This window comes from Culex pipiens, chromosome 2 (assembly GCF_016801865.2).
Source record: "Culex pipiens pallens isolate TS chromosome 2, TS_CPP_V2, whole genome shotgun sequence".
Lineage (NCBI taxonomy): Eukaryota > Metazoa > Arthropoda > Insecta > Diptera > Culicidae > Culex > Culex pipiens.
The window spans coordinates 79,278,910-79,305,173 of NC_068938.1; the positions used below are offsets into that span (position 1 = coordinate 79,278,910).

Below are 26,264 nucleotides of genomic sequence, written 5' to 3' on the forward strand. Positions count from 1 at the left end.
ACTAATTGTAACATGATTGTTCACTAATAAAACCGAACTGAAATTGAAAAAAAATATAAGGAGTTTCAAAATAGCTCATTACAACAATTTATATATTTAACTTTAGCATTTTTTTTACTTCTGCAAACTTTAATTTACTCAAATGTTTGTTTGGTTGTGTAATTATCTGAATTAAATAATATACTAAAAATATTCTTAATACAGTACACAGAAAAAAAAAATGATGGTAATATTCATCAGGAAATGGTGACAGATTTAGTGTAAAAAAATGAATAATTTTACCCCAGAAAATGATGAATTTTCATCAGTTTTTGATGAATATTCATCAGGTTCACATTTTTACACATTTTTTTTGTAATATTACTCAAAAACAGAGGTAATATTCAACCTACCAAATTTTCAACATTCCAAAATTCAACTTTTTTTTTTCTGTGTATGCACAATTTCTATATGAAATTTCAAATGTTAAATAATTTCTTTTATTGACTTGTAAGCAAATTTTTCTAAATTCATAACAAATCTTTTTCTCAATATTTTCTTGATGACTTTTCTCAAAAGATAGATAAACAGAAAAACCAAAAATTGTATAAAAAAAAACAATATCAAATTTGAAATTACAAGCCATGGTATTAACATTTCAATAATACAAGTTTGTCAAGTTTTGTATCATTTCCGACAATGTGGGGTTTGAGTGATAAATGTATATAAAACTAAAACATTTATGCCCCTATTTCGGGTCTATTGCTCTTAGCATCCGCATCCGAAGACGAACGAAACATCCGCAACCGAAAACAAATCAAAAACAGATCCGAATATCCGATACACGACCCGAATCCGAAAAAGAACCGAAAAATGTCCGAAAAAATCCGCCCGAAAAAGAACGAAAAGCGTAAAATCCGTCCGTCCCGAAACGGTGCCACTCGCCGCTTCAGATTATATATTTTCGACCCACCTTTCTGACAGAGCAGTAACTCTCAACTCGAAAAAAAAACAGGTTATAACAAGTAACAAACAAGTTCCGTTGCAATTTCCTATTTTTGATTATATTTTTAACATCGTTTCGAGGCGCATTCCTGTCATAAATTAAGCCTGCAAAAATAAACTGGTTCATCTTTCCACGACAACAGCACAGTAAATCCAGGTGATACCAGAATATAAAAAATCACTTATCTACCATCAGTTTGGATTTTTATAGCAGGGGAGCCATAAAAATGCTACCTACATATGGAGCAGCTATCTTTATGGTTACGTCGCGCGAAACGCAGAATAAAAATCTCGTCACAGTGATGTTTAGTCTGTCTCGAGTGTGACCGGGCCACAATCAGTTATCACCTGAAACCCAGTAACAGGTACGCCTCTCCTACGGCCAGTGACGTTTTTGTGCCACGCGCTGACAAACCTCCGGAATGTCGTCGTCGTTTTTTATCAAACGGTGGTCTGGTGGAAAAGTCCATCGTGAAATTATCAGGTTATAAGGGGTATATAATAACTCTAGTTTCATTACGTTCTGGAAAACTGGAACTCCGGTGTGAAGGTCATTCTTGAGGACTTGGGTATCTGAATTGGCCACCAGAAGACCCTGTCCTCGATAGACGTAACTAGTCTAGAAGAGCGCCGGTGGCGGTCGTTATCAGTTGAGCCTAGTTTAATAATGCAACACATGTGTCTAGTTTGTTTGCTCGTAAGGTGTTGTTTGCAGGAGGACTTACTTGCACCAGCTACTTCAATCAGAGTCACTTGGACCGACCTGGATTACTTCTGGCGAAGACTGGAGAAAATCTTGACTCGTGCATAGAATAAGCTAGAAGGAATACACGAGATTTATGGTTTGTAGTCTATATTACCGTCATCAGGGGTGACATTGGGTCTGGGGGGTGAGATTGGGTCATACAAATTTCAGCATTTTTGTATGACCCAATCTCACCCCCAGACCCAATGTCACCCCTGATGACGGCATAAAAAAAAATCCTTGCAGTTAATAAGTATACTCTACTTTTTGCTTTGAGACTTTGGAAAGTTTAGTGAATACTAAAATTACTATTTTGAAAAGTTTGTTTCTTTTAGAGCTCCTTAACCCGCAAACAATCTGTTGATCTCAGAAAATAAAAAAATGAGAAAAATAAGATGGCACACTCCCCATAACAAGATATGGCATACTCCAAAACAGTACCGAATAATTTTACTTTTCGATACAAGTACTGAAAAGTTTTACTGAAACATACTTTTCAGTACTGTTAGGCCGTTTCGTCATAAATTACATGAAAAATAGGAATAGTTATCAGATATTCCAAAACAGAGTTTAACCATCATGAGTTCGTATAATTGAATGTGGATGGTGGATGTTACTGGTGTTTAAAGCAGTTTTCATATATTTTTAAAGCTGAAAACATTTTGCCCATAACTCAAACATTAGGTTTTTTTTTCCCGATTAAAAAAATCATGCTGCTGAAATCGAAAAGATGAAAAATATAAACAAAAATCAAAATGCATAGCATAGCCTTGACGGTCTCTATTGCAAGATTCTTACTTCAAACTTCTCGTCAATTTTGTATCGACAAATAGCTACCTAGTTGTAGAAAATTCGTAGCAAATCTAAGTAATATTGTCTAATTTTTGTGATCAATTAAAAAATCCAATTCTCAAATTTTAACTGGAGTTATCAATTTTATAACTACCATTAATTATAACGCAAATAATTTAATTGGGTCCGAAAATTTAGCTTAAATTTGTGATATCGTTGTTCACAACAAAAAAGCTTATTTTTCTGAGTACAATGACCATTTCTCGGATTAGTTTTCAAAAAGCCGTAAGAGCCATTGGTAAACAAAGTCCTTTTTGCATCGGTATTCGACCTACTTACGAAAAACCAATATCAAAAATGCTCGAGATTGTTCATCTACACGTCCTTCAAGTGCCCCAAACTTAAAATAAATGAAATTTTGTTTCATTTTCGAGAAAAACGAAAATTAGTGTCAGAGGTCACGGTGGCTCTTACGGCTTTTTGAAAACTCACCCGAGATTTGTATGACCACAAAGGAACTAAAATGGATTTTTAAAAGAATTTTAGATAACTGACTTTGCGCCCCTTTTTGACAGAAAATGTTCTACTTGTCAGCTCGTTCCAAGGGGAAAATAGTTGATCCGTCAAAAAAAAATATGGTCTTGTCAATTTTATTTTTTGCGTTAAAATGAAAAAAAGTAATAAGAAATGGGGTTTAATTGTGTTTTTTACCGTTGTACATAAAAAACTACTCAGGACTTTAGAACCCTATTAAAAAAAATTAACTTAGCAGTAAAACCAGGTTAAAATAATTTATGCTCACCAACGATGGAAGAATCATCATCAAAAGAAAATCATTTGACGCTCATCTCTCGCACACGAAAGATCGGTTAAAGAAAAATCAATCATCTTGATTATTCGGTGGATCATCTATTTCACTACTACACTTGCAGGTGTAACGTCACACGTCGAAAAATGACCTGTCACTTTTTGTAGATGGGCAATGTGTGTAAACAAAACGAAATAATTAGGTTTAAGTTGTGCTTACAAGGAAATTCACAAAAAAATCTTCAACAGATTGATTTTGTTTGAGAAGTTCGAGAGCGATTTTCTTTTGCGTGATTCGCCTCCTCTCTTTTTCGCAGGTGAAGAATGTTCGCAAGTGAAAATGATTTTTTTGCGATTATTCCATCCCTGATACTTACTTCACCAAGCTACTTAACCGGTCATTTCAAGTTGTCAATCCTCCCACACTTTTAGTAGTCGAAAAGTCCCACCCAACCCAGCTAGGCAGAAAGTCCATTCTGCATCGAAATAGATTTTTCTCACGACCAGAAAGGCCTTTCCCAAGCATAACAAACATTTTACGTTCGTGTTGAGTGCACATGCGCCAATTCGAAACGTCAAAAACAGCTGATTACGCGACCAACAAGTTGTGGAATGGGGGCGCAGGGAAAACTAACATGGCGGTGGTTGTTTAGCTTATTTGAGGTGGAAAATTACTTTCTTTGTGGGGAGTGTTGCTTGTTTTTGGGGGAAAATTTTTATTTTTATGTCGTTTTAGAGTGATTAATTGAAATTGATTAATGTTTTCATTTTAATTTAACATTTATCATTTTTACCCAAAATTAAACTGTTTACTAACAAACCAGCCAAAGGTCATTTCTGTATTTGTTTTGATTGCGATTTGTTTGAAAACAATGCCGCCATGTGACTTTCGCGAGAGAGCGCACGCTCTCTCTGGGTCGCTCTCACTCTCTCCGAATTTTCCGCTCCCAGCTCGTAAGGGCTTTTCACACACTCGCGCTTCGCACGGGGAAAACTCGACCAGACCGAATCATTTCAGTTGCTGCAGCAAGAAATGGCGGCCGCATCCAGCTCGGTGGTGAAAACGCAGTTTCCCGGTCGTCCATCAGAGTTAACCCTTTGTGCAGGGGGGTGGTGGTGTTGGTCTGCGGAGCTCGTTCCGGGTGAAAATCGGTCCTTTTCCGGCCCCAAACAGACAACTTCCGGCGGCGGACGGGGCTTTTAGTGGGGTGGCCACACTTTCCCGACCTCGGGGAGCGAGAATCCCCTGGAAAAGTGTGTGAAAAGTGGAGTGGATTTTTCCTTTCGGTGGATGGAAAATTTTGTTACATAAGTGGTTCGTGTGCAACCTGTCCCTGGAGACGGTTCTGGCCAGGGGGAAGGAATTTATGTGGCCGTATTTCCACGAGAATTAACGATAAGTGTTTGTTCCAAGTATTTTAGTGTTGATCCAACCAAAAAGTACTAAAAATGTGAAACTTTGGTGGTCTAAAAAGTGTGCAAGTGTGGATGATCAAGAGGAAAATCGCTGGCACAAAGCGTTAGCACAAACAAAAAAAAAAGGGAAAACTGAAAATTCTGGAGATTATATAATTTTCCAAATTTCCCGGAATAATTTCCCCACATTTGCGCTGCTGTTCAAGGTTGCAGCGAGAGCAAACATCACACCACACATGCTCTAGAAAGGTAATTTTGGCCGTTTTGGAAATCAAATTAGCATAACACCAGCGAGGCAGAGTTGCCAAAAAGCAGCACCCAAGCAAAATAAGCAAACCAAAATCTGACATTGGCAGCCCTTCTGCCAGTTTGGCTGTATCGATTTTCTTTGACCTACAGTCCTGCGCTGCAATGACAACAAGACGATATGTTTTGGGGCGACGTGTGTGGGGCTTGAACTCCTGGACCAGGTGATCTTTCGATACGGGCCGTGCGGCGGACAAATGACCAACTTTTCCCCAACACGCGTGTGGGCTGGGAAAGGTCTTTGTTCTTTGTCGTCTGTTGGGGGGAAGGCTCGGAGCAATGCTTTTTTTGTCTTCAACTTTTGCATCAGTTTTTTTTTGTTTTCTCGTTATAAATTCAGCGCAAGTTTGCACAACAAAGAGAGCCTCGTGACTTGGGAAAGGTTAAATGTTAATGAAGTTGGGTCGTTCGGATTTATTCGATATGCAGCTTGGAGATGATTGGATTATATCCAAGAGATTTGCTCAAATTAATGTAGCAAAATACTTGAATGATTTGGTTCAGCACTCTCTGTTGCGTTTATCTAATTTTTCGTTGGTTGAAGTTTCAAGAAATTAAATATAGTTTGGATTTGAAAATTCCAGAGTTTTTTTTGAATAGGTTCTATGAACATATGAAACACAATTGCTTTTAGGACCTTTAAAAATACTCTAGAAATTAAAGGCGGCCAAAAAAAAGCGAGTCGCTCGAAGAGCCGGTTCACTATGAAAGAGCGAACAAACCATTGCTCACAAAAAAGAGCCGCGTTTTTTTGAAACTCCAGTCTTTTGAAAGAACCGTTCCAAGATTTAATGATTTTTAAACTTGTGTCTATTTTTATGTTTATAAATATATTAATTGAACTTCCAACAAATCGCAGTATTAAATTTGTTTTCGAGATTTGAAAATAAGTTTCAAATATTTCAAAACTAATAAAAATTAATGCCAAAATTGTCTCATGCACGGAGAAAAATGAGTTCTCAAAATTGTGAACAAGCCTTCATGAAATTCGGAACCACGAACAAAGTGTTCAAATTTCATGGTGCGTTTTTCAAAATCGTACCATGGAATTTGAACACTTTGTTCGTGGTTCCGAATTTCATGAACGCTTGTTCACGATTTTGGGAACTCGTTTTTCTCCGTGTGGTGTACTTTTTTAAGTACTTTAGGAACGGCAAGTTAAAGAGAGGATAATTCTCGAGATTTTGAGAGCTGAATCATAATATTTCGTTATGGGGTCTATTGAAACTTTCTCATCAATATATATTGAAAACTTAATACAATTTTTTTTCATTTCAAATTACTCACTTTGAAAATTTATCCAAAAATATACTAAATAGCTCACCCGATTAAACTTGAGCAGTCATAGAGATTATCGATTAAATCGTAATGTAGAATAAAGTTCGCAGAATATTAGCTCCAAATGAAATATCAGCATATGTTCAAATTTGGCAGAAATAAACGCAATTTCGTAAAATGAATAGCAGTTTTCTCCTAAATTCAATATTCAAGTTTGGGTGCCAATTATTCGAACGTTGAGGTTCGTGCAAAAATCTTGAGCACCAAGACCTATAGTTTTCAAGCGCAAGTTCGTGTTTTCATTTTTTTTAAATAATTAATAAAAGTAAAATAAAAAACTTGAAAAATCACATCATTCTAAGCATTATTCTTTAAAATAGCAATTTCATCAACATTTTAAAAAGGAGCGAAAGAGCCGTTCAAAAGAGCCGCTCTTTTTAATGAGCGAGCAAAAATGAGCAGCTCCAAAAAATAGCGGTTTTGCCAACCTCTAACTAGAAATTATCTTCATCAAAAGAAATAAATTGTAGAAAGTTTGCTTTGCTTATCGAAAAAAAATAATCAGAAATAAACACATGTGTAGTGAAAGTGCAAAAACTAAATTATTTTTATTTTTAAACCCTTAAAAGTCTAAAACTTCAAAAATCTGGAGCAACATTTGAAAAGGGTGGGTAAGCATTTTGACAGCTGGAACTATTTTGCTAATTTCGAGCCAACAGTGTAAAATAACAGTTGGTCTAATAATTATTGTCGATCTCTTGGAATTTGCAATACAGCTCCAGCTGTCAAAATGCTTTTGCACCTTTTTCTAATGTTTCTCCAGAAATTAGGAAAATAAAAGTTATGTTTATTGTGATTTGTTTAACGGGTAATATTTTTAGTGATGAAATCTGATGGGAAGATTCGTTTTGCAAAAATAAGATGGATGTTTTCACAAAAAATTTTGGTTGAAACGGGAACGACTTAAATTTTTGGAAGCACGTTTACGGAAAATACCGTAAATGACCAAAAAAAATAATAGAGCTATCTAAGCCCGATTTCACCCACACTAGCTTACCATTTGTTTTGCTGGCGGGTAGAATATTTTACCTAGAAATCCTTCGTGTACAAACACGCAATACATGCGCACGTAGATAACTACACACTGAGAACTAAATATCAACCTAATAGTTCGTAGATTACATTTACGATCAAACAAGCCATGTTTAATCCTTTACAAGTGTAGCTGGCATAACCTTCTCGAACTTTCCTGCTCCCCAGAAAACCCCGGTACGTGATTTCCATCACAATGGAAAACCCCTTCAAACCGGATTGTTTCTTCTTCCCGGCCTTTACCAAGTATAGCAGGTACTCTTGGTATATCCTTAACCGTCGTCGGCCACTAAAGAAAGCACGCGAAACCCAGAAATCAAAACACAAAAAGGAAAATCCACTTCCGCAAATGAAAAGCGTTTTTTTTCCTTTTCCGTGCTTTCTTTTGGTCGGTTGGTGGATTAAGGGTGTTTATGTTGGTTTTTGATACTGTTTTTTAGTTAGCTTTAATTTTAATCCCTTTTAAGAATACTTGATAGTAATTTTTTTAACATAACAAAAATGGGAGTAATAGTTTGTTTGAATATCTCTAAGTAGGAATTGTCTTGACGTTTAAGTTTCTTGGAAAGCTAATTTTGTTCGCACAACAGCACACATAAGTGATGGCAAGCCCTTGACAAATGGGTTTCTTTTGGCTTATTTGTTAGAGCTTTTGAATGTTCTGTTTCGCTTGCAAAATTGTAAGCTTTTATTATGATTATTGTTATTATACATTTAATGTGGTTATTATTTTGAATCTTTTATTTAAATTTAGTATGTACTATATTAAAAAAAACATTTCAGAGAGTGCATAAAAGTAAAAAGGGGTAAAACTTGTCTGAGGAATCGATTTTCACATTCCTTTGCCGAGGGCTGACGCTGAAAATTTTCCAGATTCCTCTACATTGTCCGTGGAAAGTGATGCAGCAGCTTTTCTCAAAGGAGCCAAGTGTTTCCACATACCAACAGCTGCTGTCACGCGATATCGTTGTTGTGTGTGAAGGGAGCTCTACGAAACGCTTGTTTCCAACTGGGAAAATAAATGCAAGGTTAAATTATTTCCACTGGCGAGCCCTGGAAACGAAAATAGTGAAATTTATTACTACAAAAAGTAATTATCCCAGCTGCGAGGAATTTCGGTGTGCTTTGGCCTTCAGTTTTGGGAAGAAGAAGATATGCTAATTAGTTTACTGTCATTGTTGGTTAATTTCTCGGGTCACGTAACTTTTTATCAGGATCTACTTTCCTCTGCATCTAATTTTCGGTGGCTTGTTTGTTTTTGGTATGATAGATGTCCCTATTTTGGACGTACAATGCAAAGCTCCACAATATTCTGGCATTTATAAAAAAAACAGTTAAAAAACATGCCATTTGTGACTGACTTTGCAGCTTATTTCATGCACATAACTGAAGAATACGCTTTGTTTGTGTAAATCTTATCATTTTGTTATCACAGGTGAAACATGGTAAATGGTTTTTGGCTACATTTTGGACCTAAACAGAAAAAAAGTTGGACATATTGTGGAGTATTGATTTCCCTAGTTTAGATTAACTATATAACACCGTGGGCATGAAACAATTATATTGCCTATTTAAAACCTAAAATATTACTAGGGCCTTGAAACAACATTGAAAAATCATGCTTTTCAGATATTTTGTATTTCTAATTTGGTACTAGTGCAATGAAATACTTTTGATCGAAAATAGTTCATTTATTTATATAATCTTTAAAAATATTGGTTTTAAAGTCCTAACAAGGTGTGCCAAAACATAATATGAGGCGTAACAAAAATTGCTGCATACTTATTTTGACATTGAAAATGGGAGATATTAGTTGAAGATAAGGCAAAAGTTGACCACAGAAAAAAAAAATCCGGACCAAGTAGCCTAGTGGTAACGCTCCCGCCTAGTAAGCGGTAGATCGGGGTTCAAATCCCGGCTCGGACCAACACAACTGGTGATCGTTTCTCTTCTGGATTCGATTGCTTAGTAAAGGGAAGGTAGTGTATCGTCACAAACTGGACCTTATCACGACACCTTAGGAAGGCGACCTATGGAATATTAACATCGACGAGGGTGTTCCCCTCAGGAACTGGGAAAAATTTACTTTTTACTTTATAAGCAAAAAAAAAAGCCAAACAATAATACAATTCGGGTTTCAATTTAGCCTTTTTTTAACAAATGTTTCAATTTGTTTTGGATCATGAATAATTGCAATGATCAACAGAATGTTAATGGAACAAAATGGAATAAATTACCATCAAAATTCAAACTTGAGTGATAATGAATGCATGGAATAAAAACAATTATTAAAAATATTCCAACTCGAAATAAACTTCTGTATAAGTCAGAACAATAAAAAAATGGTTTTATAATAATATTTCTCAAAAAATTAGAGTAAGCAATTTAAAACGTTTTATATTCTTAAGAATTTCACCATTTGAAAATATAGAGCAATTTAAAACAATTTATAATCTCAAGAATGTCCCCATAATGACATTTCTACGACCTATTATTAGCAATTCAATATAGTTCTGCGGTTTACAACCAGAGTCAAGTTATCATCCCCAACGCTCCAACGCACCACCAACCGATCCGTTCCGGCCGGTTTGGGGGCCAATCGCGTGCTCGGCGGGGCCTCGGTTAAGGTCACGGTTGCGGTTACGAGCACCACCTATGTGTGTGTGTGTATGTGTGTGCACTTGTAAGCCACCCAACCGTCCACTATACTCTACTGTTTACAACTCCGATCAGCCAGTGTACTTACGCGGTAGCCCGATTAATGGTGAATGAATTAACGGTTAACCAACTGGTGTGATAAGCATTTATTTCAGTGTATTGGTGTCGTTGTTTGCGCGGTGTTGCACGTGTTTGCAAATCGATGCCACAAATCCCGGCCCGTTTGAAAGATTGGATCTGTGTTGGTACGATGCTCCCGGATCTCATTGATGATTAATCTTGAGTGCAAAATTTGAATCGATCTTTAAAAATTATATTGAGTAATATGAATTTTAACTAAAAGTGTCTTTACGAATATTAGACCTCTTAGTCTAAGAAAATATTAATATATATTCAGTGTTACTGCTTTCCTGTCCTTATTCAACGTTTCACTCTATACTGTTAGTACATCAATTCATTCCAAGTTGTCTGAACAACACATCGCGTGTACCAAATGAGCAAACAAACTGACTAGGGTTGTGAATTATATATTTGAATTTTAAAATGTGACAACTGAGCATCAATACAGTCCACATTTGATTATCCGAAGTATCGACCTCAAATTGGTCAAGCCTGTCTCTTTATCTCTTTGGCCATCTTTGATACCATGTTCCCAGATCACTTTACTGCCCATGTTCACATAAATGTCCCATATGCAAAAACAGCAAGCTGAGAAAAACGAATTTGAAGTTTGTCCGACACATAAGGTTACGTGTTAAGTTTTCACGAAAAAACTGGAATTCCTCCTGATTTCTAGAACAAAGTACTGGATGTTATAGGCTTTTCTGAAAGATCTCGCGATTCTGAACAAAACTGCATCAATAACTCAAAAACGATGAAAATGCATATGGGACATTTATGTGATCAGGGGCAGTTTAGATCATATAAAAAAATTGTTCGATCTACAGCATGGCCTTGGCCTTCTCTATTTCGAGATTCTTACTCGAAACTTGGTGTCCAAAAGCTTGAAACGGTGAGGCAAACTTTTTACACCTAGGCTCCCATCAACCCCGTGATTCAAACTGACGACCTTTGGATTGTGAGTCCAACTGCAGACAAGTGACTCTACCGAGGCAGGGGTTTCCTGGGAGACCACTCCTAAACCCCTTGACTGACCTAATAACCTAACCTCTGGGTTAGGCCGGAACTGTGATCAGCCAAATATCGTCTCGAAAAATGACACCGGGGCCGACTGGGATCGAACCCAGGCTAACTGGGGTGAGAGGCAACCACGCTTACCACTACACTACTTAAGAATAGGTTTGGTTTGATGGAATCTGATTGTTTTAGAATGAGTTTTATTTTTTCATCCAAAACAAACGCTACTGCTAAACAATGATTACAAAGCTACTGGTATCCATTTGCAGCACTACTGAGATTTGCAAAACTTCTGTCAAATTTGTCAGAGGGTTTAACCGCTTTTGTATATGGAAGTACGTTCTAGATTTAATCCAACCATCCGAATCTTCTATTTTGAATTTATTAGCATCCCTACAATCAAACACAACACCCAGCGCCAAAACCGTATCAAATATTCATTCATTTGTGCCGCCTCTTAGTTTTCGTACCAACCAACCCACGTGCCTGTGTGTATGTGTCCGTTTTCTGTAAATATTGATTCATTCGTGCCAGCCCATTCACGTCCGTCCGACAGTGTCGGGTTCATTCGTCGTATTGCTGGCAAGTTGTACAACGGATGAGAATAACACACAGCATACATCGAGAGAAAAAAAAAGAACGGGACGCGCTGTACAACAACAAAACACGACTCTCCGTTCCGTCCGGAGTCGAAGGGTGTAGTTTTCATTCAGCTGTCTTCCCAGACGGTTGTCTGCTGAAACCGCGCGCGAGCTTGCTTCCGTCGTAGTCGTTCCGGAGTGTCGGACCAACATCGGGTTGATTTCTGGTTGTTGTTGGGGGGTTTGAGAAGTTGGAACTGCTGTTGTTTTGGCTACCTGAAGAGCAAAACCTGCGAAATACACGAAGGTCAGTGACGCGTACGTGATTCCGACGGTGTTGTAGCGTTTAGCCGGAGGAAATACTTGGCATTGTCGTTCCCGCTCCTTTCGCACACGCCGGATCCCCAGGTCTACCGTGTAGTTCGGCTAACAGTAGGCTATGTACGGCGCTGTATATAAGCGGACCACGTGCATGCATCGCTCGCACTGTTGCCAGTGACAGCTCGACGAAGTGACGCATTGCGTTCGCCAGCTGAACAGTAGGCGTTTGGGCGGCTACGGCTTCGACACGGGGGGATTTCTCCAAAATCGATTCCAAAACAGGTAACACGGACTACTTTGTCGAAGAAATTTGTTAAGCAAAAATATTACAATAATACAAAACTTCCCACGAATGAATCACTGCATACGTTGCTGGAACTGCGCTGACGGCATGCTCGAACTAGTGTTGGTGTTACGGTTAATGTTTGCACGAATGTCTTCGTTGAACTTTTCCACATTTTTTTTTGTTTCACCCGGTTCGTTATGTGCACCTATTCTGGGTCTATCGCGTTTTTTCGGAAACCTCGTGCCATGCTTGCCATATGTACAGGCACACAAACTCGTACGAAACATCAAACGAAGAAGACACTCCTCGTATACATAACGGAGAGGGAAGCACCGGCGGAACCGACGGCGATGCCGGCATATCGTGATATGGGTCGATCACACAGCTCAGCAGGCTTTGCAACGTCAGGGTTCGTGCGGTGATGCATCTGTGCATCGGAAGAAAGGTGTTCAAAGAAGCCAACTTCGACTTCAAGGCTAAGGTTTTTCGATTTGGCTGACGATGCTTGATGACGATGTGCGCACATCTGGACACATCATCAGTGCAGCATGGATGTGAAGGTTTTTATGGTTCAATAAAATTGCTTTTACTCTTATAGTTTGAAAGCGGGTGTAATAACATAACGTTAACGTTACGGTGGCAAAGATTGAGTCAGATTTGTGGTGTTTAACGAGCGTTCAATGAAAGTTATTGATTTGTATAGCCTTTATCGTTTCGAGTCATAATGTTGAAATATAAAGATAGAAATTAATAAAAAGGGCTGATAACTCGTGATACATACAAATTTTTTGTTGACATGAAAAATGTACCCAATTCCAGATGTAATATTACCATGAATTTTTTAACTGTGTAGGCTGAAATATCCTTTTTGCAATTTCGTCGTGAAACTACTTACTTTTCCTGTCATTCTTGAACGACGAAATAGCCTACTTTTCTGTACCAAAAATAACAGAATCGAACAGAATAGCAACACTTTTCAAAATAAATGCTGAAAAGTTCTACTTTTCAGCACTGAAATGGGTGCTGAAAAGTTGAACTTTTCAGCACTTGTTTCGAAAAGTAACACTTTTCAAAAAAAAATTGATTTAATCGATTTATTGACAAAATACAGGAAAATTTGACTTAAAATTTCACTCAAAGGGTGTTTATCGGAATTGCAAAAAATGTTGTATGGAACTCGTTGCAAAACTTGATTTTTTCAGCACTCTTCGTATTTATCCAACTCGGTGAACCTCGTTGGATAAATGTACGACTCGTGCTGAAAAAATCCTCTTTTTGCAACTTGTTGCATAAACTACTATTTTGCAATTCCTTTGTGAAACTACTTATTTTTCCTGTCATTCTCGAATGACGAAACGGCCTACTTTTTTTTATGGTTAAAAACAACAATTCCGAAGAGTACTTTCCAGCATTCATCGGAGAGTCGAAAAGTAAATCTTATTTTACGTTTGTTTCTTATTTTTAATACAGTGGACTCTCTGGCTGTCGATCTTCTCGATATCAATATTGCTCCAGCTGTCAATAAATTTTGCAGTCCCTTCAAATAGATTGCTTTGATTTTTCGTTCTATAATTTGATAACTCCCGCTCTCGACGGTCCCTTCAATATCGACAACGAGAGAGTCCACTGTAACATTAAATATTTTGAAAAAAAAAAAAATATGACTTTAGAATCACAGATAGGAGAGTGTCCTTAATCTTCAGATTTACGAGTTTTACAAAACTTTGATTTATACAATTCAACAAACGTAGTTTTAATAGACGTTGAAATGTAAAATTTCGAATGAGTTATCAATAACAACTTCAGGAGAGCACAATTTGTTGTAAATGAATTAATTTACTTTCACTCTCATTTTCACTAGATAGGGGCATATGTTTGGCAGGTTTAGTACTCGCTCCTAACTCCATCCAATTTGCTGATTTTTAATATTTACATAACTTATTTTGTAAAGCTGTTGATAGAAACTTTCTAGCACACTTTTTGTTGAGCTGTTCATCACTCGATATCAGTTGAAAACGCATTTTATGAGCTGTAATTGAACGTCAAAATGTTGTTGTCAAAGTTGAGTACCCATTACCAGATTACGGGAAATCACTTAATCAAATAATCAAGATAAACTGACTGATATCCACCTATCGATGTAAAGTACCGGTAAGAAAGATTACCTGGTGGTCACCGTTCACTGTTACCCAAATATTCAAACATTGTAAGACTTGCGTGAAAGTTGCTAATTGGCCAACTCGTTTCAACTATTCAGCAACAAAATAGCCAGTGAGATCATCGTCAGTTTACCTCCATGAATTTCCTTCAGAGAATCATTACATTGTATTAACACGAGTTGAAGACAGCTTACTGGCAGATTTTATGGTTGGCAATGGATCTGTTTATGACATTTCAAGATTTTTAAACTTAATTTTTTAAAGTTTTTTTTTGTATTTTTTTTCTTCGCTGCGGCCCTCAAACAATCAAAGCAATTTGTACATTAAGCCATTGCGTACTGTTCCGGACTTGGGAACAAACAACCTCAAAAGCACACCGCTTCGGTGCTTTTCGCATGGCGGGTGCAAGTTTGTACTATTCTAGTGGCCGGCAATTTGCATATAATGGTGTAATAATTTAGTGACCGTATAAACCAGTCAGTGGCGCTGAATGGGGCTCACCATTATTGAGGTGCCCTTTTAGGCACTCTACGGTATTATGTTATTGCATTGAAATTGTGCTTTAAAAACTTTATTTTAGTCGATTTTTTCTTACTACTAACTAATTGCTGGTTGTAGCGAAGTATTTAAAGTGCAAAACGATTTAAAGTCATTATCTTTTATTTGAAATCCCATTAAGCAAGAGTGCTTTACTGAAGTTTATTAGACCAGAAAATAATTAGCTTTATTCATGCAAACTTGAAATGGTTGTTCTGGCCTTCAGCTATCTGCATAAAAATATCAAATGTGAGCCTGTTGAGTAACTTTGCCATCGATTTTAAATCATATCTTGAATAAGTTTATTTAGACAATACAAATAAAATAAAGAAAAAAATCGAGCAAAATTTCCAGCTCAATTTCCCATCCCCAAAATTGCACCCGAAAACTTTTCGCGTCGCGCATTATTTGGCCGTTTGCTATAAATCAAAAATAACATGTCGCGTCAACTATTTTTAAACGTAAACACTACACCACACTATATCGAGAGGTGCTGCTCTCACCCAGCTGCTGCACTGCACAGTTAAAAAAGTGTGAAATTGAGTAGTGTTGAATTTGAAAGTGGTGATGAATCTCTTTTTACAAATCTTGCAAATTATACGTATATTATTTAGGTAAAAATTATGTTTTTTTACTGACATATAAATTGTTTTTATTTCAAGATGTAATAATACCACTTGTTTTTAACTGTGCAGTGCACTTGCAAGTGCACTCAAACGCCAGTTGGTTGTAATTCACCTGCGCTGGCACCCACACCGTCGTATAACATATTGGCTATCCGAATTTCGACGGTGTGGTGCAAATGAACGGTGGGATGCCAAATTTGCTGTTTTTTTCGAGAAATTGGAAAGGTTGAAGTTTATGATGTGAAGTAAGGAGTTATGAGTATTTTTCCGTGGTTAGCTATTTATTTAAAGTGAAAAAAAAAAATGCAGAACTGCTCAAATTTTAATTGCGCTATCTTTGACATAAGTGTTTAAAAATTTAAAAATTACATATATTTTAAGAGTTGAGCTTTTTTTGTGACAAAGTCTATTACAGTCTTTAAAATGTTTACATACAATTCTTTCTGTGATCAGTCTGCAAAATTGTATGGAAACGTGTATTAAAAAAATGAAAAATGAATTTTGAAATCATGGAGAATTTTTTAAGGATGAATCAATAATGTTAAAAACCCTTTCATTATATGTTTTATATTTTTACAAATTTCAATGGGTCATTCTCACTCTGATTTTTTTTCGAAATGAAAAAAATACCTTTCTGGGTTATTGCAGCTTCAAAAAGTACATTTAATTTATTTTTTTGATTTGACGTGTCCCAAATTTGTTTACAGTCGAGTAACGAAAAATGTCATAATTTTTGAAACTATTACTGTATCTTTTTCGATGAAAAATAAGTGTTTTCGAAATTCTGAGTACGCCATCAAATCCGGCGTCCAATTTTATATAAAAGTCCATTTGACATCAAATTTCCAAACTATCACCATTTTAGGCTGCAAATTATTGAAAAAGTCCGGGTTGGTACGAAATTCCAACGAAAAATCTATTCTATTGATACAAAGACCCCCAAAACGGTGTTATACCCACTCCAAAATGTTTATTCAGCAATTCTATGGTAATATATTAACATTTAGTTGAATTAAAAGTTTGCAAAATTATGTTTAGATAGGTTTTATATGGGTATTCCAGAGTTATATAAACTTTTATACTTAGAAGTTAGAAAACTTTATATTTTTTGATCAGTCAAGGATGCCTATTTGGAGTAAGGAGACTGGATTTATGGTGATTTGTCAACAAATAACTTTATTTATGTTAATTTTCGAAAGGTGTACAAAATTTTTTTGCACCTTTTTTATTTTTGTAATGGTATTTGTTATAGAACTTTTTATAGAAATCATCTTTTCATGAGCCTTTCGTAGCAAAATGTTCGGCATAAGTTTTTGAACAAAACGTAGTAGGGGAACAGCATCTAATTCCAGCGTGCCTCTAATGTTGGCAGGTCAAAACTTTGACATTCAATTAAAGCTAATTAAAAGCGTTTTCAACTGAAATCGAGTGATAAACAGCTCAATATGAAGTGAGCAAGCAAGTTTCTATCAAAAGTTTTGCAAAATTAGTTGTTTAAATAATGAAAATCAGCAAATTGGATGGAATTAGGAGCGAGAGCTTAACCTGCCAAACATACGAGAATTTCCCCTACTAGGTTTCTGGCAACATTAAATTGTTTAGATGTTTCATCACAATATGTGCATAGTGCCCAAGGGGTGTAAATACTTTTTTTACATACTGTATGAAACACAATAGCTTATAGGACCTTTAAATAAAAACACTAAATTTATACTTCGAACCATACTACATCTTAAAAAAATATATTATTAGCGAAAGCATTGAAATTAAAACTTTATATGGTTGAATTAAGTCGATTTTAGATAGATATTAGAAATGAATTATCGTCCATTAATGAATTATCGAAATAACGATAACAATAACGATAAATTAACGTTATCGTCCCGACGATAACGATAACCATTTTCGTTATCGTTAGACGTCAATTTAACGATTAACAACCTTGAAAGTTACCCCTTAGGACAAAGTTCAGTGCAAATCGAAGAGGGGTCGGGGCAACTTTTTCCGATTTCGTGTGAGTTGGCGGAGAATTACCCCAATGCAATTTGATTTGGACAACTAAGTGATATGTTCAAACGGTTTCAACCAAGTTAAATTAAATTTCAGTTGCATGGAATGAACGGGCCGTGCGGCTTGTGTTTTTCCAACTGCTGCAATCCAAATATTTACCCGAAATGAGGCAGTGTATGCAAGTTGGAAAACTAAGGTAATTGATTCTATGGTTGATGTTGTTCCATATAAGGCCAGGTTAAAATGTTTAGGATTATTTTTATAAATTAATGGTGTTTCTTCTTGTTCATATCTAGTTTCAAATACAGTATGTAAAAAAAGTATTTACACCCCTTGGGCACTATGCACATTTTGTGATGAAACATGTCAAAAAATTAAAGTTTGACAGGAACTTAGTTTAGTTTTGTTCAGAAACTCATGCCAAAAATTTTGCTACGGTATCACAGTAAGCCGGGCGTGCGGGCAGACGTGTTTTTTTCTGCTGTCGTTTTTTTTCTCTACGATCAGTTTTTAGAAAAAAGTTTTCAGAAGTATTTGAATCAACGCGGATTTTTGGATTAAGCCAGTGGTTTCGGCAGTTGCGACGGTGGTTCCTGTGGATTTATAAGAAGCTCGATTTTGGATCCTGGAAGAAGCACTGGCACGATGAACGCCATGAAGGCCACGATGGGTTATGTACCGGAATTGTCCGAACTACAAACCGGTGCAAGAGATTGCTTCAAGGGTGCGCGTTGCAAGCTGCTGCTCGTGGCCAAAGATCCGGACGGTGGACCCGCGACCAGACGCTGAACAAGGAACAAGCCCAAGGTTGGTTTCGTGGCGCACATGATTTCGACGACCATCGTCATCGTGGAAGAGTTTTTCGCCCATCTGGATGTGACGGAGAATATAAAAATACGGAAACGGTTGCCAGCTGCCTGGAGCTGTTGAATCTTGACTTGGTGAGATCTATCCATTTTATCTATCATTATTTGATAGATGATTTTATTCCCTTATTTTATATAATATTCTATTGATCATATCCATATTATCCCATTCCCACCTTCCTTTTCTCCTATCCACATTTCCTCCCCCTCCCCTCCCCCCCCCCATGCCCCTAAATATTATTATCTGCCAAATTTACACTTACACACCACACCACAACTGTTTCGGAGCGTTTGGTACGGTATGTCCACGCATCCTTCCTCCCCTGATGATTCTATGAAATGTGATCCGTTCACAGAATCTGTCTCTGCGGTTAATGCAACGCAGTAGGCCTGGCCGCTTTAATTTTTGCTATACATTTTCGGGGTAACTCGGATGTACTGTAATCATTAATATTGACAAGAAAGGACTTGAGGCGTAATCTTACCACAAGTTCTTCCAGGATGCTTTCTTCGGACTGGCTGCGCTTGTGTTCGATTAGATTAGATTAGAAACTCATGCCAAAAATTTTGCTACAAAAAGCTCATGAAAAGATGATTTCTATAAAAAGTTATATAACAAATACTATTACGAAAATAAAAAAGGTGCAAAAAAAAGTTTGTACACCTTTCGAAAAATTAACATAATTTATGTTATTTGTTGACAAATCACCATAAATCCAGTCTCCCAACTCCAAATAGGCATCCTTGAATGATTAAAAAAATAATTTGGATTGAATATAAAGTTTACTAACTACTTAGTATAAAAGTTTATATAACTCTGGAAATTCTATATAAAACTTATCTAAACTTAATTTTGAAAACTTTTAATTCAACTAAATGTTAATATATGACCATAGAATTGCTAAATAAACATTTTGGAGTGGGTATAACACCGTTTTGGGGGTATTTGTATCGATAGAATAGATTTTTCGTTGGAATTTCGTACCAACCCGGAATTACGTCGTAGGAAAATCCGCCGGCATCCGAATCGGTCCATAATTTACAAGTCAACCTATGTGGAATCGGAAAGGGCATACAATTTCCGATCTTTTGATACCCAAACATCTAGGTTTTTTTTAAACCTACGTTTTTAAATACCTGGGCAAAAAGTAAGATTGATCCACGAGGACAAAAATTACGAAACTGCATACATTTTTGGCAGGTTGCTCAAACGAAACCATAACAACGTTTTTGCTTAGGTATTTAAAAACGTGGGTTTTATAGAAAACCTGGATGTATGGGTATCAAAAGATCGGAAATTTTATGCCCTTTTTGATGCCACATAGGTTGACTTGTGAATTGTGGACCGGTTCAGATGCCGGCGGATTTTCCGACGACGTAATTCCGGGTTGGTACGAAATTCCAACGAAAAATCTATTCTATCGATACAAATACCCCCAAAACGGTGTTATACCTACTCCAAAATGTTTATTTAGCAATTCCATGGTAATATATTGACATTTAGTTGAATTAAAAGTTTGCAAAATTTAGTTTAGATAAGTTTTATATAGAATTTCCAGAGTTATATAAACTTTTATACTAAGTAGTTTGTAAACTTTATATTCAATCTAAATTATTTTTTTTTATCAGTCAAGGATGCCTATTTGGAGTTGGGAGACTGGATTTCTGGTGATTTGTCAACAAATAACATAATTTATGTTAATTTTTCTAGAGGTGTACATACTTTTTTTGCACCTTTTTTATTTTCGTAATAGTATTTGTTATATAACTTTTATAGAAATCATCTTTTCATGAGCTTTTTAAAGCAAAATGTTTGGCATGAGTTTCTGAACAAAACGTAGTACTAGGTTCCTGTCAAACTTTAAATTATTTACATGTTTCATCACAAAATGTGCATAGTGCCCAAGGGGTGTAAATACTTTTTTTACATACTGTATTTATTATTAATCAAAAAATTCTATGTCAACCAAAAATAGCAAATAATAAGTCACACTACCCTTCCGCGTACGTACAGATTTGCAGTTACTGACAGAGGGCAAGTGCTCGTGTAGTTATTTTGGCCAACTACCAGCCATGAAACGTTGTAGAACCTCCTCCGTTCGAGGGCATGCTCCAAAAGTGCATCCGCGAGTGCAATTTTCGAGGCAGATGTTTTGCAAAGTTTTTTTTTTCGTACTTTTTCCTCTCCGAACTACACGGTCCAGGACCGCTAATGGCCTCGAGAGTTTTTCCCGATGGGATCCCAAAGAAGGGGATTCAATGTGGGCCGTGGCGTGGAAAAACTCATTAAATTCGCAGAACGCCGGCTGGCTGGCTGGTCAACGCCAGATGCACTTAATTTTCCACGTCGGATCGCATTTGTAGTATGTGGTCGGTCAGGGCGTATAATCGCGGGAAAAGTGCATCCAGTGATCGATCGGCCATATCGGGCCGTCGACAAGTGTGCTCAAGTGTAACATGCCAGATGTGCTGGCAAGTGACACGGGCACCGGGAATTGATGGGCATCACACGGTTGATTAAGCTTTTTAAGACTTGATTAGTCAGAGTAATCTAAGATTTCCGGCGTGTACCGAAATATGACGGGATTAATCAATGTTTGTTTTCTTTCTTCAATTGCAGATACACGGCTGAAGCTACTTAAGCAGAACAAACACAAGGTATGTTTCAAAATCAATTTGAGAATTCAGATTTCTTCTTAATATTTAAAGAGATAAAGAGTTAAAGAGTTAAAGAGTTAAATAGTTAAAGAGTTAAAGAGTTAATGAGTTAAAGAGTTAAAGAGTTACAGAGTTAAAGAGTTAAAGAGTTGAAGAGTTAAAGAGTTAAAGAGTTAAAGAGTTAAAGAGTTAAAGAGTTAAAGAGTTAAAGAGTTAAAGAGTTAAAGAGTTAAAGAGTTAAAGAGTTAAAGAGTTAAAGAGTTAAAGAGTTAAAGAGTTAAAGAGTTAAAGAGTTAAAGAGTTAAAGAGTTAAAGAGTTAAAGAGTTAAAGAGTTAAAGAGTTAAAGAGTTAAAGAGTTAAAGAGTTAAATAGTTAAATAGTTAAAGAGTAAATGAGTTGAAGAGTTGAAGAGTTGAAGAGTTAAAAAGTTAAAGAGTTAATGAGTTAATGAGTTAAATAGTTGAAGAGTTAAAGAGTTAAAACGTTAAAAAGTTTGTTAACAAATTTGCAGATTTGAAGACTAGGCGAATCGAATACTAAAGTAATCTGAGAGGAAAACGCTCTCATCTTGATTTTTTTTTCTCTCGATTTGAGACTGCGCTTTTTTGTTTGTATTTCAATTCCAAATAGAATAAATGAGACATTGAAGATAATCCAATGATTTCCGTCTGGTCGAGGTTATGGTCAGCTCGACTTGTTTTTCCCCGGACAGAGAGTTGCCGACAGCCAAATCCATTCAAGTGGCTGACTACTGAGATCAAAAAAGGCACATTAATTCAATAAAATTGCAAATGAAATTGCGTTTTCCCTCACTGCTCCTCGCAGCTCATCCAATTTGCAACAGAATTTACTTCATTTTTCCCGTCTCTCGCGTCCAAGTGCATATTGTTTGTGGGATGGAGAGAAATAAATTGAAAAATTATCATCTGCGGAATGCCATTTTCTGTGTGCCCCCCAGAGTGGCATTCCCTTGGAACAATAACAGCTCCTTTTTCCCCATAAACCACTCGGGAGAAGGTAGGTTCAGTACAGCAAGATGGAGCAAACACAGTTTCGCAACGACAGACTACTGTCCCGGGGATGTCAGCAGGAGACGAGGGATCTGTCACAATGAAGTCACTATGAATTGAAATTGCCCAACAATGCACTCCCATTGTTGCAGACTGCTGGTCTCGCCAGAGTGGCGATGCAATTTCTTGCATTTAAATGTTTTATACGTTTCAGCCAATATGATATTCATGCCACGTGGCCGCACGTGTCATTTTTTTTCTTTATCACGCTATCACTCAGAGGGGGGACCTTAACCTAGAACTACAACTGTCAAATCAATCCGTTGAACCTGCACAAAGACAGAGGTTATCAACAACCGAAGCTCGGTCTAATGAAGCCATAACTCTATTATTAGCACCTGTCGGAACAAATTGAAAACTCAAAGTCGATTCGTTCGTTTTGGGCTATCAGAATGAAAATAATCACTCTCGCCGAAATTGTAACACCCAGCTGCAAACTGGAGTGTAAACAAATGCTTAATCACACGTGCACACACACACACACTGAGGTGATTATTGATTGAACAGTTTGCGCCAAATTAGCGCCACTTTGTGCTATTGTTAGCAGCCAATTTATCGCTCGTTGGGGGAATAATTAGAACCTGCAACCTGCACTACATTTACTGGTGTTAATTAGATAGCATTGTATGGTTAAATAGTAGGGGATGACACTGAAAATTACCTGAAAATTTGAGCTTGAGGCAAGACAGTGAGCAAGAGCGCAATTCTCCTTCTTTCTCACTTCTTCCCGTTAGCTGCAGTTTGCTCGCGAAGAAAACGAGAGAAATTGAAAGGAAAGCGAGTTGCTCTCTTACTTACTGTCTTGCCGTTTTTTCAAGAGTAAACTGTAACAAATGGGAGCAAAGCAGCCGAAGAGAGTTACTCTCTCACTCACTGTCTTGGTTTTGCCAAGATAGCTTCCAAAAGAAATAATATCTAACATTTCGATTTACATTTTGCAAAAAAAGTCGTCAGCCAGCAACGAAGCACCCGTTTTTCTCGTCAGACCCATTCTCCAAAACTCAGTCGCTGACGTTGTTCCAAATTCCCCAAAATAAAAGCAAAATCACAGCTGAATTGGCAAATTATGTATATCAACTTTGGAAGCTGCTACCATGTCTGATGTTCCGCGCCAGAGAGCACCAAACACACTGTGAGCAATTAAGCTCGTTCCAGTAGAAGACGACGATTATGATGATAGCTGGCTGCTGACGAAAATCAAGTTGCCTAGCGCGGATTTGGCATTTTAGACTGTTTTGGATGCGTAAGTTTAGAAATATTATTTACTTCAAATTATAATTACGAAGGAAATCGATTCAAAATAGAAACAGAGGACTTGAAAATCTATTTAATAAGATGAGTTAAATTTTTTAGTTCAATATTTTAAAATTTATCAAATTGATTTTTCTACATTTTAAAAGAATAAAAGGCAAAAACTAACACATAATGAATTATGTGATGATAAAACATTCTTCTCAATTCACTTTATCCACTCATGATCCGACAATTCCGATGAGCTTCGCAAGCCGTTCAAAATCTCGTTTTTGCTAGCTTATTTTTTTTTCTTTTCTGAAATTTGCTTCGACTAGCAGATTATCGCAGGCACAAAGTTGGTCGTACGAAAAATGAAGTTGCTCGTGAACGACAGCAGCGCCTCTTTTTATGCTGCAAAACTTTAAAAAATCTTTCTAGAATTTTTGATGCCGTGGTGCCACTGGTTCTCTGCGGCTTCTTATTTGGAAATGTGTTGAAATTTGATGATAATGATTATGTTTAATGAAACATCATAAATTGTTTTTTTTTGTTTGTTTGTATTGAATATATTCTTTATTCTTTTCAAAGAAACAATGATATTTTCAGTATTAAAAAAGGAACTACTAAAAAAATTAACTTAAATGGGGGAAACATAAATAAAAAAACAATTGAATTTAAATAAAAAATAAATTTTTATAAATAATACAATAATTTGACTGAATCTTCAAATTTTAGCTTGAAGTATTAGCTTGTGAATAACTTGAAACTAAATTTGCACTATTGTTGATTCTGAATATGTTTGAGCTCATTTAAAAATACTTGAATTTATTTAAAATTGTTTTGCCTTCCTCACTGAGGTAAGGCTATAATCCTGCTCGAAAATTGAACTTTTGAAAAACAGCTCCTAGACCTATATTCATGTATACCTATCGACTCAGAATCGAAAACTGACCAAATGTCTGTGTGTGTGTGTGTGTATGTGTGTGTGTGTATGTGTGTGTGTGTGTATGTATGTATGTGTTCAAAATTCTTGCCAAGTTTTCTCAGCACTGGCTGGACCGATTTTGATCAAACTGGTTGCATTCGACTTGGTTTAGGGTCCCATACATCGCTATTGAATTGTTTGAAGTTTCGATAAGTAGTTCAAAAGTTATATATAAAAATGTGTTTTCACATTTATCCGGATCTCACTTATATGCATGAAAACTATGTCCAGATCCATCATCCAACCCATCGTTGGTTAGGTAATCAAAAAACCTTTCCAACGAGTCCATAACATTGTAGATCTGGCAACCCTGTCTCGAGATATGGCCACTTAAGTAATATTTATGTACTTGTTGGAAGCCGGATCTCACTTAAATGTATGTAAACTATGTCCGGATCCACCATCCGACCCATCGTTGGTTAGGTTATCAAAAAACCTTTCCAACGAGTCCAAAACATTGAAGATCTGGCAACCCTGTCTAGAGATATGGCCACATAAGTGAAATTGATGCACTTTTTTGAAGCCGGATCTCAATTAAATGTATGTAAACTATGTCCGGATCCACCATCCGACCCATCGTTGGTTAGGTAATCAAAAAACCTTTCCAACGAGTCCAAAACATTGTAGATCTGGCAACTTTGTCTCGAGATATGGCCACATAAGTAATTTTTATGTACTTTTTGGAAGCCGGATCTCACTTAAATGTATGTAAACTATGTCCGGATCCACCATCCGACCCATCGTTGGTTAGGTAATCAAAAAACCTTTCCAACGAGTCCAAAACATTGAAAATTTGGCAACCCTGTCTCGAGATATGGCCACATAAGTGATATTGATGCACTTTTTTGAAGCCGGATCCCACTTAAATGTATGTAAACTATGTCCGGATCCACCATCCGACCCATCGTTGGTTAGGTTATCAAAAAACCTTTCCAACGAGTCCATAACATTGAAAATCTGGCAACCTTGTCTCGAGATATTGCCACTTAAGTAATATTTATGTACTTTTTGGAAGCCGGATCTCACTTAAATGTATGTAAACTATGTCCGGATCCACCATCCGACCCATCGTTGGTTAGGTAATCAAAAAACCTTTCCAACGAGTCCAAAACATTGTAGATCTGGCAACCCTGTCTCGAGATATGGCCACTTAAGTAATATTTATGTACTTGTTGGAAGCCGGATCTCACTTAAATGTATGTAAACTATGTCCGGATCCACCATCCGACCCATCGTTGGTTAGGTTCTCAAAGACCTTTGCAACGAGTCCAAAACATTTAAGATCTGGCAACCCTGTCTCGAGATATGGCCACATAAGTGATATTGATGCACTTTTTTGAAGCCGGATCCCACTTAAATGTATGTAAACTATGTACGGATCCACCATCCGACCCATCGTTGGTTAGGTTATCAAAAACCTTTCCAACGAGTCCAAAACATTGAAAATCTGGCAACCTTGTCTCGAGATATGGCCACTTAAGTAATATTTATGTACTTTTTGGAAGCCGGATCTCACTTAAATGTATGTAAACTATGTCCGGATCCACCATCCGACCCATCGTTGGTTAGGTTATCAAAAAACCTTTCCAACGAGTCCAAAACATTGAAAATTTGGTAACCTTGTCTCGAGATATGGCCACTTAAGTAATATTTATGTACTTTTTGGAAGCCGGATCTCACTTAAATGTATGTACACTATGTCCGGATCCACCATCC

At 36.8% G+C, this 26,264-nt stretch overlaps 1 protein-coding gene across 6 annotated transcripts in view; it reads left to right on the plus strand.

Moving 5' to 3' along the window:
• Nucleotides 1-11,930: 11,930 nt before the first annotated feature.
• LOC120422970 (sodium/hydrogen exchanger 3) overlaps nt 11,931-26,264 on the plus strand; it is a 94,844-nt gene continuing 80,510 nt past the window's right edge. For 2 of the 6 annotated variants that reach the window (XM_052708930.1, XM_052708931.1), the window contains exon 1: nt 11,934-12,399. The gene's annotated coding sequence lies outside the window, so the exon portion shown is untranslated. Of the gene's footprint in view, nt 12,400-26,264 lie in introns of all 6 variants that reach the window. The other 4 variants (XM_052708932.1, XM_052708933.1, XM_052708934.1 and 1 more) reach the window with 3 other exon arrangements.